The sequence below is a fragment of the Podarcis cretensis genome (genome assembly GCF_951804945.1).
Source record: "Podarcis cretensis genome assembly, chromosome: 2".
Taxonomy (NCBI): Eukaryota; Metazoa; Chordata; class Lepidosauria; order Squamata; family Lacertidae; genus Podarcis; species Podarcis cretensis.
The window spans coordinates 75,942,988-75,957,013 of NC_137171.1; the positions used below are offsets into that span (position 1 = coordinate 75,942,988).

At 44.9% G+C, this 14,026-nt stretch overlaps 2 long non-coding RNA genes across 2 annotated transcripts in view; both read left to right on the forward strand.

Annotated features, from left to right (window-relative positions):
- LOC307211039 overlaps positions 1-14,026 on the forward strand; it is an 83,568-nt gene that overhangs the window by 23,507 nt on the left and 46,035 nt on the right. The gene's annotated exons all lie outside the window — the stretch shown is intronic.
- Positions 1,474-3,439, forward strand: LOC307211041. The gene is made up of 2 exons (XR_013836260.1): positions 1,474-2,104; positions 3,018-3,439. It is a non-coding gene; the product is annotated as an uncharacterized lncRNA (long non-coding RNA).

A 14,026-nucleotide genomic window follows, 5' to 3' on the forward strand; every position in this document is an offset into this window, starting at 1 on the left:
CCATGGGCCCGCCCGGTGCAGCGTGACACTGGAAATCGCGTCTGCGCATGTCCGTGGCGGCGGAAATCGCTTCTGCGCATGCCCAGATGCAGAAAACCATGCCTATGCAGAAGCGATTTCCGGTGTCTGCGCATGCGCAGAAGCGATTTCCAGAGCTGCAGAAGATTCGAGTCCCTGCGCCAGTTTAGTGCAATGCGCGGGGACTCACCAAGCGGGAGGCTCGGTTCAGGGGTGGTTCGTGGGCTGGTTAAACAGCCTCCGTGGGCCACTTCCTGGCACATGGGCCTTAGGCTGCCAACCCCTGATCTACATGAAACCACTGGGGGAAACCATCTGGAGGTCTGGGCTGCAGTACCACCTGTATATGGTTGACAGTCAGTTCTATCTCTCATTTCTGTTTTCCAATCCCAGGGAGGCCACAGAACTCCTAAACCGAGGAAACAAATTCTAGTCCAGATGGAAGTTCTGTGGGTGGAGGCAGGGTTGCGTGTTCCAGAAGGAAGTTTACATCTAGTCTAGGATGGCGTGGCACTTTCTCTGAAAGAACAAGTATGCGGTTAGGGATTTCTCTTGAACTCTGCACTAACTTGTGGCAGTGGTGAGCAGGAGTTCATTTCTTCAGCTTCAGCATCAGTCAAACTGAGCCACAGTAAACTATACCCAGTCATGTCTAGGCTTGACTACTGTAATGACCGCTCCCCACATCAAATGGGGGGCGCCTTTTGCGTGGTCGCGCACAGCCCCCCAGATCCCAGTGCAGCTCCTGGTAGTATGGGCTGGCTTCGCCCTCCCCAGGCTGGATACCTGGAGGTCTCCGCCTACCTCAGCCAATCGCCCAATCCCGCCTGGGGAGGTGTTGCCAAGGGATCGGCCAGGTAGGGGGAGGGACCGCTCTGCCCAATGTGGTCTATGTGTGGCTGCCTTTAAAGATGGCTTGGAAACTTCATCTGATTCAAGATGTGGCTGCCAAGATGGGAGCAAGGTGGTCAGATCTTGTAACGCCCTTATTACGCTTGTTGTATTGGTTGCTGGTGAGTTTCTGAGCCCAATTTAAATTGCGGGCTTTAACCTTGAAAATCCTGAAGTTGTTTGAAGGGCTGCCTGTACCCCTGCCAACCTACCCACACATTAAGATCAACAATTGATCCCACACTTCATTTGCCTGCTACCTAGGAAAGTAGAATTGGCAGGCGAAAGGGAGAGGGCCTTTTCAGTGGTGACCCCGCAGCTGTGGAATGTGGAACTCTGAGCCTCAGGAAGATCACTACACTTCAGTATTCTAGAAAGGGTCTGGTAACTTAAATAATTGCTCTGTAAATTGTGAAACCAGGTTGGGATGGTTTATCTGTTATCTGGTTTACTGCTGATGGTTAATAGCACTGAGGTACTTTTCCATTTCTATTTTGTATTGCTGTTGTAGTTTGAAATCTTTAATGATGTCAGCTGCCTTGGGAAGCTTTGATTTAACTCTAAATAAAAGTTAAATCAATAAGTGGCCCCTATCCCTTGTCCTTTTTACCACCGCCATTTTCTGGGGCAGAACAAGAGACATATGAAGAAGGAAGATGCTGAGCTGCAGAGGAAGAGCTCTTGCCTGTGCACCTCCTGTTGGTGTGTGAGACCTTGGCAGATGCCCAACTTTGCCTTTGACCTTTGACACCTGCCCAGTCTCCATATCCATTTTCAAGTGAGCCAGGACAGTGAAGGAGGCCTCTCAAAGGCTGTGCCTTCCTAGCTGATTTGTTTCTCTCTCTGTTCCAACACGACCTTCAAGGCCTCAGGGCAGTTGCAAGAACCTCAATCTCACCTCCGCAACAATAACAATCCTGCAAAGCAGGTTAGATTTTGGTTCGTCCTCGACTCCTGGTTCACACGTTGGATGGGTCCAAGCAAGTGTACATCCGGGGGCGACTGGGACTGCTCATGTGTGTGGACAGGGGAAGCAAGCTCATTGGTTGTAAAGAGTCAAGGAAGAGTAAGACCTCTGCAGTAGCAGCTATGGGAATACCCTTGGAAGGGAAGGAAACAGATCACGGCCGCCACAGAACTGAGGTGTGGTGCCCTTGGCTTTGCTGCCAAGACAGGTGGAGGACGGAGAGAAAAAGTAAGTGCATGTGGGTGGTGAGAAGGAAATGGGGCACTATAACCAAGAGGAGGGCAAGTGGGTGGGTGGCTATAAAACCATGTGAGTATGACGCATGGAAAGATATTGGGACACTTAGTCTACATGTCAATGCCCAGCATCGGTATATACTGTTTAGTTCTTTGTGTTGTCCACTGTTTGGGAGAAAGGGAATGAAAAATAAAGGGTAGGGTGTTCTAGGGGAAAGAGGAGCTTGTGTGAACTTAGGGCAGAAAAAAAGCAAGTGCATTGTCCCACAAAGCATAATGAATGTAAGGAACTCACTGTCCTAAGAGGTGATGATGGTTTAGACATGTGCTGTGCTGAAAATTGCTCCTGATTTTTTTTTTAATAACCATTCTCCATTGATAAGAAAACAAGTTACATTTCAAAATTTTCAAAGGGGATAGAAACTGCAAACCATATTGCCAGTCGTCTGTACCCTGCAGCCTTCCTGGGTGTCCACATTTCAATTTAAGCCCAGAAGAACTTGTGAAGAAACAGATCAGGAAGTGCAGCCAGCGAGGGAGGCTGCAGGTTGCAGGGGCATGCGGAGGGCACCCGGTGGCAGTGGGGGGTGGCAGCCCCCTTAATATGGGGGGGGGGGCTGGGACAAGCAAGCATGGATGACCCTGCATCTCCCTAAGCATTGTGGGTTGTGGCCATGGGGCCGTAGCTCAGTGATGTTGCTCATGCATTGCATGCAGTAGATCCCAGGTTCAGACCCAGGCACTTCCAGTTAAAAGGATCAGGTAGCAGGTCCCTAGGAAGTCACTGTCAATCAAAGTACAGTTGGTACTACTGGCTAGGTGGCTTAAATAGCCTGACTGAGTAAAGGCAGCTTCCAATGAGTTCCTAGTATTTGTTGCAAACAGAAACTCTTTCTTTATCTCAGCCAGAAGCCTCTCTTCATGACTTCCCAGAAGCTGATATGGAACAGTTTTCTTGGAAAGGGATGTCAAGCACCCTCCATTTTCCTTGTATCTTGAGCCATAATCACCAATAGGCACTGGCTGCCAGAACAATAAAGTCAATGTGAGCTTTTCTGAACAAGTAGGAAGAGGTTGCTGAATTCCATTACCTCTCCCAAACAACTGCACATTATCCCTTTATATTGCTTTATGGCTGCTGATTGATTGTTCCATTGTTTGGCTCCTTTCTCTATTGCTCATTTGGTTTTTATTATTTACTGTGTATATTTTAAACTGATTCTTCTTCACTTCTCTGTTAGCTGCTGCAGACATTTGTGGGTTTGTGTTTTCGTAACTGAGAGGTGGAACAGAAGTGTTTTAAATAAAGTCAAAAATAAATTTTCAATTATCCTATGACTGTGGTGACAATGGAAACTTTTCCACGGAGGGATTTGGCTCGGGTTCAGCCTGGATCATTCAGAGTCTGGTGTGTTCTGTGGCTCTATTTCTTCTCCAGAACAGAAGGACGTTTCGAGATGTTAAGTGCACTAATAATGGCAGGAACTTTAGTTGGGCTGATTAACGATGATGACAGTATTTAATGTAAAAGGCTCTCTAAATCCTTCTGTACAACAGCACTAATTACTTTGCGGTCCGATGTGCTGCACTATCAGAGCTAATGAGACCACATAAATCCAGATAATTATTCCTCTATTATGGTTTATCTATGACCTTAAATGCGTACTCTATCCATAGGATTGCACCCCACTAATATTATTCCATCCTGTTTTCCCTAGCATGTTAGTGTGCTTATGTTGAATGGATCCTGAGAAAAGAGAGAGACTTAAAGCTCCCACTGCAAGTACCTTGTCAATAATTTGTACAGAAAGACCTGTGTGGCTGTTTGTTTCTGAAGACTGCTGTTATCGCATCCCAAGAAACAATCTGAGGTGCCCCATGGATTTTGTCTTGCACCCCTTGTTTCCTGCCAATCCAATGCATATCAATCAATTCTGAGATGCAGGAGATAATCGTGGCAGCCCCATAGCCGTGCCCCAAAAATGAATCTAAGAATCTAAACATCTGTATGTGTGTACAGTGGTACCTCGGGTTAAGTACTTAATTCATTACGGAGGTCCGTTCTTAACCTGAAACTGTTCTTAACCTGAAGCACCACTTTAGCTAATGGGGCCTCCTGCCGGTGCCACACCACCAGAGCACAATTTCTGTTCTCATCCCGAAGCAAAGTTCTTAATCCGAGGTACTACTTCCGGGTTAGCGGAGTCTGTAACCTGAAGCGTATGTAACACGAGGTACCACTGTAGCAGTAGCAGTACACAGCACAATGCCGAATCTATTAGAATCAGCTGGCAGTTACAGACAAGGATAGTGCCAAGCTTCAGGAGACCCATGGCAAGGTGCCACAGATGCCCCCTGCCATTCACTCACCCGCTGTTGCTTTTGCAGCGTCAGCAACACACTTACCACCCTCCTTGCTGGCCCCAGGGCAGCGTTTTAACATTGGATAGGTGGCAGTTTCATTTTTTATTCCTGTCCTCTGTAACCGCCTGCCATTTTAATTTGTCCAAAATGCAATACCCTGCTCTTGATCTGTAAAATGCTCCCATTCAAAAGTGGCGCCACAGCCCACCCAGTGCTTGATACAATGGAGGGTGGGAAAGTGGCACAGCCAGGTTGGGTTCCTGGGGGGCCCTTCTGAGCTGCTGGGGGGTCCTTGGGCAGTGCCTGGCTTTGTTGACTTCTGGTGCTAGGCCTGGTTATAGAATAGTGAGCTGGCAAAGGAGGGGTGTCGCAGTTAGCATGTTAGATTTGGGCTGGGGAGAGCTGGGCTCACATCACTGGTTGGCCATGAAGTTGCCATGAGCTTACTACGTTCGTCAAAAAGCCCCACTTCCAGATGCAACAGGTCCTGCAGCGAAAAAGGAACCTTAGATCAGGACAGAAGCACTGGCTTAATCACCAGTAAAATCTATGCAATGTAAGCCTGTCTGAATGAGGCAATTTACAGAACGACAACATTGGGTTGTCACTTGCATACAGGGCAATTTCGTAATCTTCGAAACCATTTTTTAAAAATATGCTGCATGCTTTTTTTAAAAAAAAGAATTTATCTGGGTCTAAACAGTATGAAGACGTTGGAAAGAGGAAGAAAACTCAACCCAGAGCACATGTGCATGTGCACGATAAGTGGTGTTTACACTGACTTCCTCAATGTGAAAGATGCATTATCATTTATCTGGGCACACTCTCCACTGGTTAGTCCTGCGTTCAAACTATACCAAACAGCCTGAAATGGCAAAGCCTTGGGGAAACCTAAGCTTGTTCACTTCTGATCTTAATGGGTAGAGCCTAGTTAAAATGACCACAGCAGTCAACATTTTTGAAACAGCTGGAAAACATCTGGAGCTTCTAGCTACCCCAGCAAAAACAGTTCATAGTTGTCACCATCAGAGCAGATCTGTTCGTCCTTTGCTTTTGGCATTTCCCCTTTCAACAAAGTCATCAGGGCAGCCAAGGAAACCACCAGTCCCTTTTCCTGGGGAACTTTTGGGATTGTAGCTCTGTGAGGGGAATAGGGGCCTCCTAACAGCTCTCAGCATGCCTTAACAAACTACACTTCCCAGGATTCTCGGGGGAAAGCCATGACTTCCCCCAGTAACTAAGATCAATGATGTGGTGCAGCCGTGTTCTCCTCATCTTAGGCCTGAGGGCGGGGGCAGAAGGGGCAAATGGTTGCTCTTGCCCTTTCTTCCTATCTCACTCTAGTTTTCCTTGCCATTGTGTTCCAAGAGTGGTGTTAAGGAATCGGTGCTTGGAGTTGGGAATAGAATGGATGAAGGAAAAGGAAATGAAACTTAATACAGACAAAACAGAGATGCTCATGGCCCATATACCTGTGGCTCAGAGAGTGGATGTTCAACCTGTTTTAGATGGGATAGTACTGCCCTTGAGGAATCAGGTTCTCTCTCTCTCTCCTTCCTCTTTGCTGTCACTTTCCAAGCGAATCCCCCCGCCCCGTTTATTTCTACTTTTGGCTGGCACTTGGCCTATCCGTTGGCTGATTTTAACTGGATAGCTTTAATCTCTGCTGCCATATATATATTGCTTTGTTCTGTCTCTACTTCATATTACTTTCTTTTCTTTTCTGATTCTTCTGTGTATTTTTTTAAAATATATCTTTTACCTTTCAATGAATTATTCATTGTTAGCCACCTTGGGCAATATTTCTCAGAGAGGTAGGATGTAATTGCTTTTAACAAACAAATAAGATTGAAAGAAATAATATTCCTACGTGCAAGCTAACAACGGGGTATTTATAAAGATACAATTTTTCTAATTCACATGGAATCAGAAGTGGGGCCATCTGGTTTAGTCCCATCTCTTTGTCACTCACAATTGCAAACTGGGCATACTTTATGTGGCAAAGTTGGTAAAAAGCAGCAGTGTCACCAAAAAAGGAACTCTTTGGGGACCATAAGTTGCAGCTTGATTTTCACACCAGTTAGTTCCTCTTGTGATACAGAACACCCTTTTGACCCTTCAAAATGCAATTGTTCAAGAAAGACACCAAATACTAAGTGGACAATGACTCAACACCACCAAAAGAGTCATTTTCCTGCCCACAAAGGACTGGTCTTTGCCAGTGCTGTATTCCTAGAAAAAGAGCTGTCAGAGATCACCATGAGCTCCTCCCTTGTTCTCTGAGAATGGCATTGGCACTCACTTCGGAAAAAAGCCCTGGATACTGTAGCTTACCTGACCCCAAAGTGGCATGGAATTGGTTCAAACCAGGACCTCATGACTTTTGATCTGCCAAGGTGAGCATTGTCCATCAGCATTCATATGCTGGGATCTGCATACCACTCCCTGCAGACCACTCCAAGCAGGGAACAAAAACAGAGTATCAAGCCTCTGTAGCCACCATACATGGCTGGTGGGCTCCATTTGGCCTGGTCAGTCGCAGTTTGAGTAGCCCTGGTTTGAAAGGCTGGTGCTGCCTGCTCACTTATTCCCATGCCCCCTTCCCTGTTTCTCTGATGCAAATTTATTTTCCACGGGAAACCGGTTTGAGATGATCTAGCAGACAATAGCAGAACAAGGCCGATGGATGAAAGAACAGGAGGCAAGGGAGGCGGGGGATGACGGCAGCGTCTCAAGGCTATAAACCGTTTGCAGGAATGCAATAAACTCCACCTGTAGACAAAACACTATCCATGTGTTTACTCCAAGATCTGGAGTTTTATCGCTTCCACGTTTATTTCACGGCCTGTTATGGTCTGTGTTTGAAGTGAGGGAGGAAATGAATACCTGGTGACTTGACATATTTCCACCCTGCCTCTCACGCTGGAAGACAACAACACATCACATTCATGGAGTTGCAGTAAATGTAGAAATACTCTCACTCCATTAAATCAATTTCCTTGTGCTTCAGTCTAGAATCACATGTTCACCAGAACCATGGAACGTTTTGGCTTTGGGCACTTTGCTAGGCATAAAAAATAATTCAGCTGAAGTGGCTCTCCCAGCAAGAAAGAGTGGGATGCTTTGAAATGAAGGAAATCCAAGAACCTCCATATGGTGGTTTGCACTAAGATATATACAATGAATTGCCATTAATTTCAATGGCATTTGCTTCCTTAAGTTTACCTACAGTGGACTAAGCAAAATTCACCTGTGTAGCAGAGAGAGAGGAGAGAGGAAAAAATCTCTGGTAGTCTCTCTTAGCCTCACCAGTTTTCCACCCTGAGCTACAGCCTCTCACACGCAATGCTTCATGGTTCTGACTGGAATCTTGGATCGTGAACATGAGGCTAATAAACAACAGATGTGAAACTGTCTTTGGGATTTGGTCTTCTAAACATCATTTCCTTCTCAGGTAAACCAGTCCGTCAAATCCTGGCCAAATACATTGAGTGTGTTTGTTTGTTTTAGTATTTGGAAAGCCACAAATAATAAACCACCTATGCACATGCCCCATTTTGTTCCATGGGACTTCTTTTTCAGTAAATGGAGATAGGATTGCTGCCTGAGCACTTGCAGAGATGGACCTTGGGGTCTCAAATTTCAGCGGCACCCTGTGCGACACCAAAATTTGGCACACCCCCCTCTACCTCTCCTCTTCCATTCTACATCATAGCTGCTGTGCCTGCTGTACTGCCCCCAAGGCTTTGCTCCCAGTGTGACTGAACTTTAGCAAATGCAGACAAGCTTCATTGTGAACATTTTGACCCCCATCACAATAAAATACGTCTGGGGCATCTATCTCTCACTTGGTTATTAGCTGAGAGAGTTCAGAAAATGCTGATCTCAGTCGATTTGCAAAATTACTGTGAACCAGGGCAGGCGAGATCACATGTGCCAGTTACTCTTTGCTTCTACCTGTCATTTCACACTAGCTGGGAGGTCTCCTTGTCTATCTCATTTAAAGAATAAAAAAGTACCTGCTATGAGTTGCAGATAACCACGGGATGGGGAGGGTGGAAGTGTTGGGAGTGACATAATTCTTCGGAAGAGAACCACGGCCGCTTTGCTACTGTTTGTGTTTGTGTGACAGGCGTCTAAAGGAACCTCCTGCTGCAAATCAAGGGGTGGTGAAAGCAGTGGCGTAGCGTGGGTTATCAGCACCCGGGGCAAGGCAAGTAATTTGCGCCCCCTAACCCTAACCCCCAGATGTTGCACCCGGTGCGGCTGGCCCCCCCCTGCACTCCCCACGCTACGCCACCGGGTGAAAGCCCATGAAGGAATTTCATATCAGCACAGGGTGCCAGATTGTTGCAGAATCCCTCACCCCCCCTCCTTACCTCACTGTGGTGAGCCAAGCATCCTCATAGCCTGTGCATGCAGAACAGGGCTGCCAGATACCACGGTGAGAATTGTACAAGGCTTTTTGTCACAGAGACCAGATGGTAGGCTACAACACATGCTCCTTCTCCCAAAGGCCCTTCCAGAAGGGGGAGCTTAAGGGCTTCACTGTGTCCTGCAGAAATTCCTTCCCACAAGGGTAGTTCATCTGGTCTGGCAATCACTGCCTTGGAGGTTATGCAAGGTTCTGTCAAAGCCATGTCTCTGTATGATGCGATTTACAAGACACATTCAGAAACTGATTCATATTTAATATATTAATATATTACTTGGCCTGGATGCAAAACATGATGGGTTATAATTTAGGCCAATGGGCTGCATCTGCATGGAATAACATATACAGTTTATACTAGACAAATATTCATGGTCATTCTTCCAACAGTCAGGCAAATATCAAATATGAACAAACAACTTATGCATTAAGTTTAACATGTAGCTTTTCCAAGAGCAATAAAACGTACAGTGGTACCTTGTTTTTCAAATGTAATCCATTCTGGAAGACCGTTCGAGTTCTGAAACATTTGAAAACCGAAAACTCAGTACAGAAGCCTCAGAATGGAAAACTCAATATGGAAAACAGTACGGAAGCCGTGTTTCTGATTTGACTTCTGAGGCACATATGAAAACCGAAGCATTTATTTACTTCCGGGTTTATGGCGTTTGAAAACCGAAATGTTCGTCAACGGAGACGTTTGAAAACCAAGGTACCACTGTATTTGAAACTACGCTCTTGCACCAGTACTGCGGACTAAATGTCTTCTACATAAGGCTGGCCAAGCATACTCCAGGGATTGTCCATGTAGGACTCACAGGCTCCTGCAGAGGCCTTCCTAGTGCTCACTGGGTTCCCTGGGATGAGGGATTGACTGTTAAACCACTCTGAGAATTGTAGTTCTGTGAGGGGAATAGAGGGTCTCCTGGCAACTCTCAACCCCCTTAAGAAGTGACACTTCCCAGGAATTTTTGGATGAAGCCACAACCGTTTAAAATGGCATGATGCTATTTTAAATGCACAGTGCAGATGGGGCCTAGGTGTAACATGTAGCCTGACCTGTAAACTGGGTATACTGCATTGCTCATGATATAATTGTAGGCACTCCTGGATTTATAAGTCTTGTGTCCCCCCGCTCCCTGGTTGAACTGATGGGTAACCACAAAAAAGCTTCAATCAAAAAAAAAAGCTGACAAAGAAAGCTCTTTGAATAAAGTGACTAATAAAGCTGGTTAAACAACAGGGTGCTATATTGGCTTTTCCTGTGCATAATAAGAGTCAAAAGCCTTCAGGCTCCATCCTGCCTGGGAGCCCAAATAACAAGAAAGCAGCTCTCAGCTTTGTTCCAGGCGTAGCATGGATCATATGGAGGCAATGAACATATCATCTAGGCAAAAAAATATCTAAGGATGGATGCTGCCTTCTGATGAAAGGGCTACACCAGCAGCCCACTGAAATAAAGAGAAGCTGGATCAGGTCCAACATGCCTGGGCAGCACATGATAAGACCAAAATGAGCCATGAATTGCCTCAGCCACAGCTTCTTGCTTGGAGGGATGGTATTCCATCTGGAAGCCATGTGTGTGATGGGGGAAAGCTCGGAAGCTACAGAGACAGCATCAAACTCTGTAAGAGGTCCTGGATTTATGTTACCTTTTGGAGAATGGACAAAGTTCACCTACCTCTGCCATGGGGATTTTGTTCATGGAATTACCTATGAAATGGCAGCGCCAGGTTAATTCAGATCCTACCATTTGTGCAAACTACCATGAAAACCATGATGATGCACACCTGTGGGTGGCTTTGCTCTAGTATCAAAGTCAGAGGGAAGCCCCGTCCCTCCTGCCTATGTGTTGATGGGATGTCTTGATCCTGGTAAACTATAAATATTCCCAGGGCAGCTATCAGCCCATAATAGATTATTGGGAAATTGTGCTTCTGAATTCTCATGCCCTTTATTGCTCCCTACCCTTTGGGCTGATTGGCTGGTGCATGCTATTGTCCCCAGTCATCCAATCACCATCCCAAACAGTTCAGAGGCATTCACAATTGCGGCAGCCCCTCTTGGATTTGTACTAGTTGCAATTGCATCAGTCGTGCTACTGTCCTGAGCCTTTGATAGTAGCCAAGAAGGGTTTAACTGTGTGCATCCAAAACTGTCAGTAATGCCACAAAATGGATAGGATCACCACTATCTGACATTCAGTCAGACCCAGATATAAGATCGTAGCTATCCTGTTATAGTTTATTTGAAAGCTTGGATATAAATAACATAAGCAATAAATGTCTCCCTAAGTTACTGGAGACCCAGCTTAAGGGCTGCTTCAGAATGCCAGTTCCTGGAATGGTACAGTCCTCAAAACACAACCGTATCCCCTCAGATTTCTTGTGGGGGAAATGCCATGCCCCACATGAAATATTTGCATTTCTGATGCATTAGGCCCAAAGCCTTCTTTCTGGAACGTAACACTTTCATATGGAATAAAAAAAAATAAAAAATAAAAATTGTCCAGTAGTACCTTAGAGACAAACAAAATTTGTTCTGGGTATAAGTTTTTGTGTGCATGTGTATCTGAAGAAGTGTGCATGTACACGGAAGCTTATACCCAGAACAAACTTAGTTGGTCTCTAAGGTGCTACTGGACAATTTTTAAATTTACTTTGACTGTGTCAGACCAACAGGGCTACCTACCTGAATCTACTTTCATATGGGACACAGTTTTGATGTGGGAAAACGTTTTACAATATGCAAAGCCTATGTAAAGTTTGAATTGGTAGAGTCACTTGAGAAGACTGTACCATGCCAGAAACTGAATGTATGTATTAGCCCTAGATATAATTCTACAAGAGCTTTCTTTCCTTCAGTCAGGGTTGGGACGTCTGTTCTGTTCTTCAAGGCTGAGCTGCACATCTTTGTTCTTCCACTTTTATATTTATTTTTTAAAGGCCCTGTCAGTTTGTGAGAACTGGGTGGTAGAGTATGAATGAGAAACTAAAGTCACAAGACAAGAGTCAGGTTCCAGTGGTGAGCTTTTGAGAAGGCACAGCATCTTCCTCCCAGAACTTAAGAGATGTGCTCCTGTCCTCTGTAAAGCCTTTTCATTGCACCCCTGCAATCACAGCCATTGTTCCAAAGCCGTTTGTCTCAGTAGTCATAAACAAGGTGAATAAACTTGCCCACAGGTAAAATAAATACAAGGTACCCACTGGACTAATATTTGTTGAGCTGTACAGAGCGAACACTCCCCCCTTCCAGGAATTATGCATTATCCGGCAAGTCTTTTCTTTTCCACATATAGCTTCACTTTTGACCTACAAAAGCCACATCAGATTGTCCTCATGGCAATTCGTCAGGACAGCCAGGTGAACAGACGCTCGTGACAATGAGTGTCCCTAAAGTTCTCAGTGATTGTTAGCCATAGGTCACCTGACTTGTGGTGATTGTCTCTTCTCCTTTAACATGACAGCTTCCTGCACAAGGCAAGTGGGCAACCTGATTCATCTGCCAGAAGCAGAAGTTGTGGCTTCCCTTCCCAACCTAATGCACCTTATGCATTTAGGAACGGATGCTGTTGGAGGGTGTGCGTGCGTGCAAGTGAATGTGTCTATTGGAATTATCTGAGGGTTCTTTTGTTTGCATCCAGAAAGATGCTGATTGAACGCAGAGTCCAAATGAGTTTAAAGCATTGCATAAGTACGCGTAAATAACCTTTCATCTATAAATAGTTTTTTAAAAAAAAAAACTTGTTAAACGAATGCGTTGGGAAAGATTTCGCTTGCTGTATGGCAGCAAGCCACAAACATCTGCTACAAAGGAGAGAAGTCCTATCCCCGGCTCTGAATTGTGGTCCATGTGTGCCTTCTATTAATCTCTGGTTTAGGAATTTTGATAGATTGGCCACCTCCGGGGTGTGACTGTGGTGTCCTCAGCTCTTTTCAAGGCTTCCCTTGTTGTTTCCTGTGTGGGCGTGCTGTGGGGTTTTTTTTTTGTTTCTGAGAGGGAGTGTCATATGATGGGTCAGCAACTTCTGATCTCTCTGTCTGATCCCACTTCCTTCCTGAGTTTGATAAACAGTCAAAGGAACTATTTATGTGCGCATATGGATGTTTGTGTCTCAGATGTTTGCCTTGGCTCTTCCAGTTGTATTGGGTTTTTCTTTGGGGGGGTGTCACTTGTTCTATCTGAGCAGATCCGCTCAGGTCTCTCTTTCTCCCAGCTAGCTACCACAGATTGACTGGGGGAAAACTTACACTGGTGTCCAGCAGGGCTGGGGAATAAGTTCCATTCACTTCACATTTTTTAAAATAATTTTTTTATCAGTTTTACATATAATCACATTGCGTAACATCATATCCTCTTATTAAATCTCTTTGGCTCAACTGAGCCTGATGACTTTCCTCCCTCCCACCTAATGGTTTACAAAATTAAATTTTGCTTCTTTTCATTTCACTTCTTTTCCTATTCTTGTTCTATCATTACCTAAAATATTAAATTACTCAACCTGAATAGGTAGCAATTTCATCTTACAAGTCTTCAGATAACCCTGCTAGTGATGTTAATTGCTTACAGTTGTCTTTCAAATATAATATAAATTTATTCCAGTCTTTTTGGAAGTCTTGGTCTCGCTGGTTCCAGATTCTTCCCGCCAGTTTCGCCAGTTCTGCAAAGTCCATCATTTTCATCTGCCACTCTTCTTTTGTTGGTACTTCATGTTGTTTCCATTTTGGGGCTAACAACATTCACTTCACATTTAAAGATGAACCTAATTCGCACCTACTGAAACAATGCGCAAGCCGAACTGAATTTTGCAGTGCTCTTCTCCAGGCAAGCAATATGTAGAAAAACACAGTGCAGGTAAAAATGCATTTGTTAGTGAAAACAGCATACACACATGCTTTAGAGCAGGGAAAATTGCTTTGCAAAATTGTGCACATTATGCAAACGCCATATAAAAATGTGCCTAATAGGAGAAATCAGCGCTAAAGTAGCGGTGAAATTTTGCGAGGTTTTTCTTTTTTAAAAAAATAGCAAACTGATGTGGAAATGTGGGAAATGGTGCTTAAGACTGGAAAAATGAGAAACTGAGAGAAATCAAAATTGACAAATTTGCTCATGTCT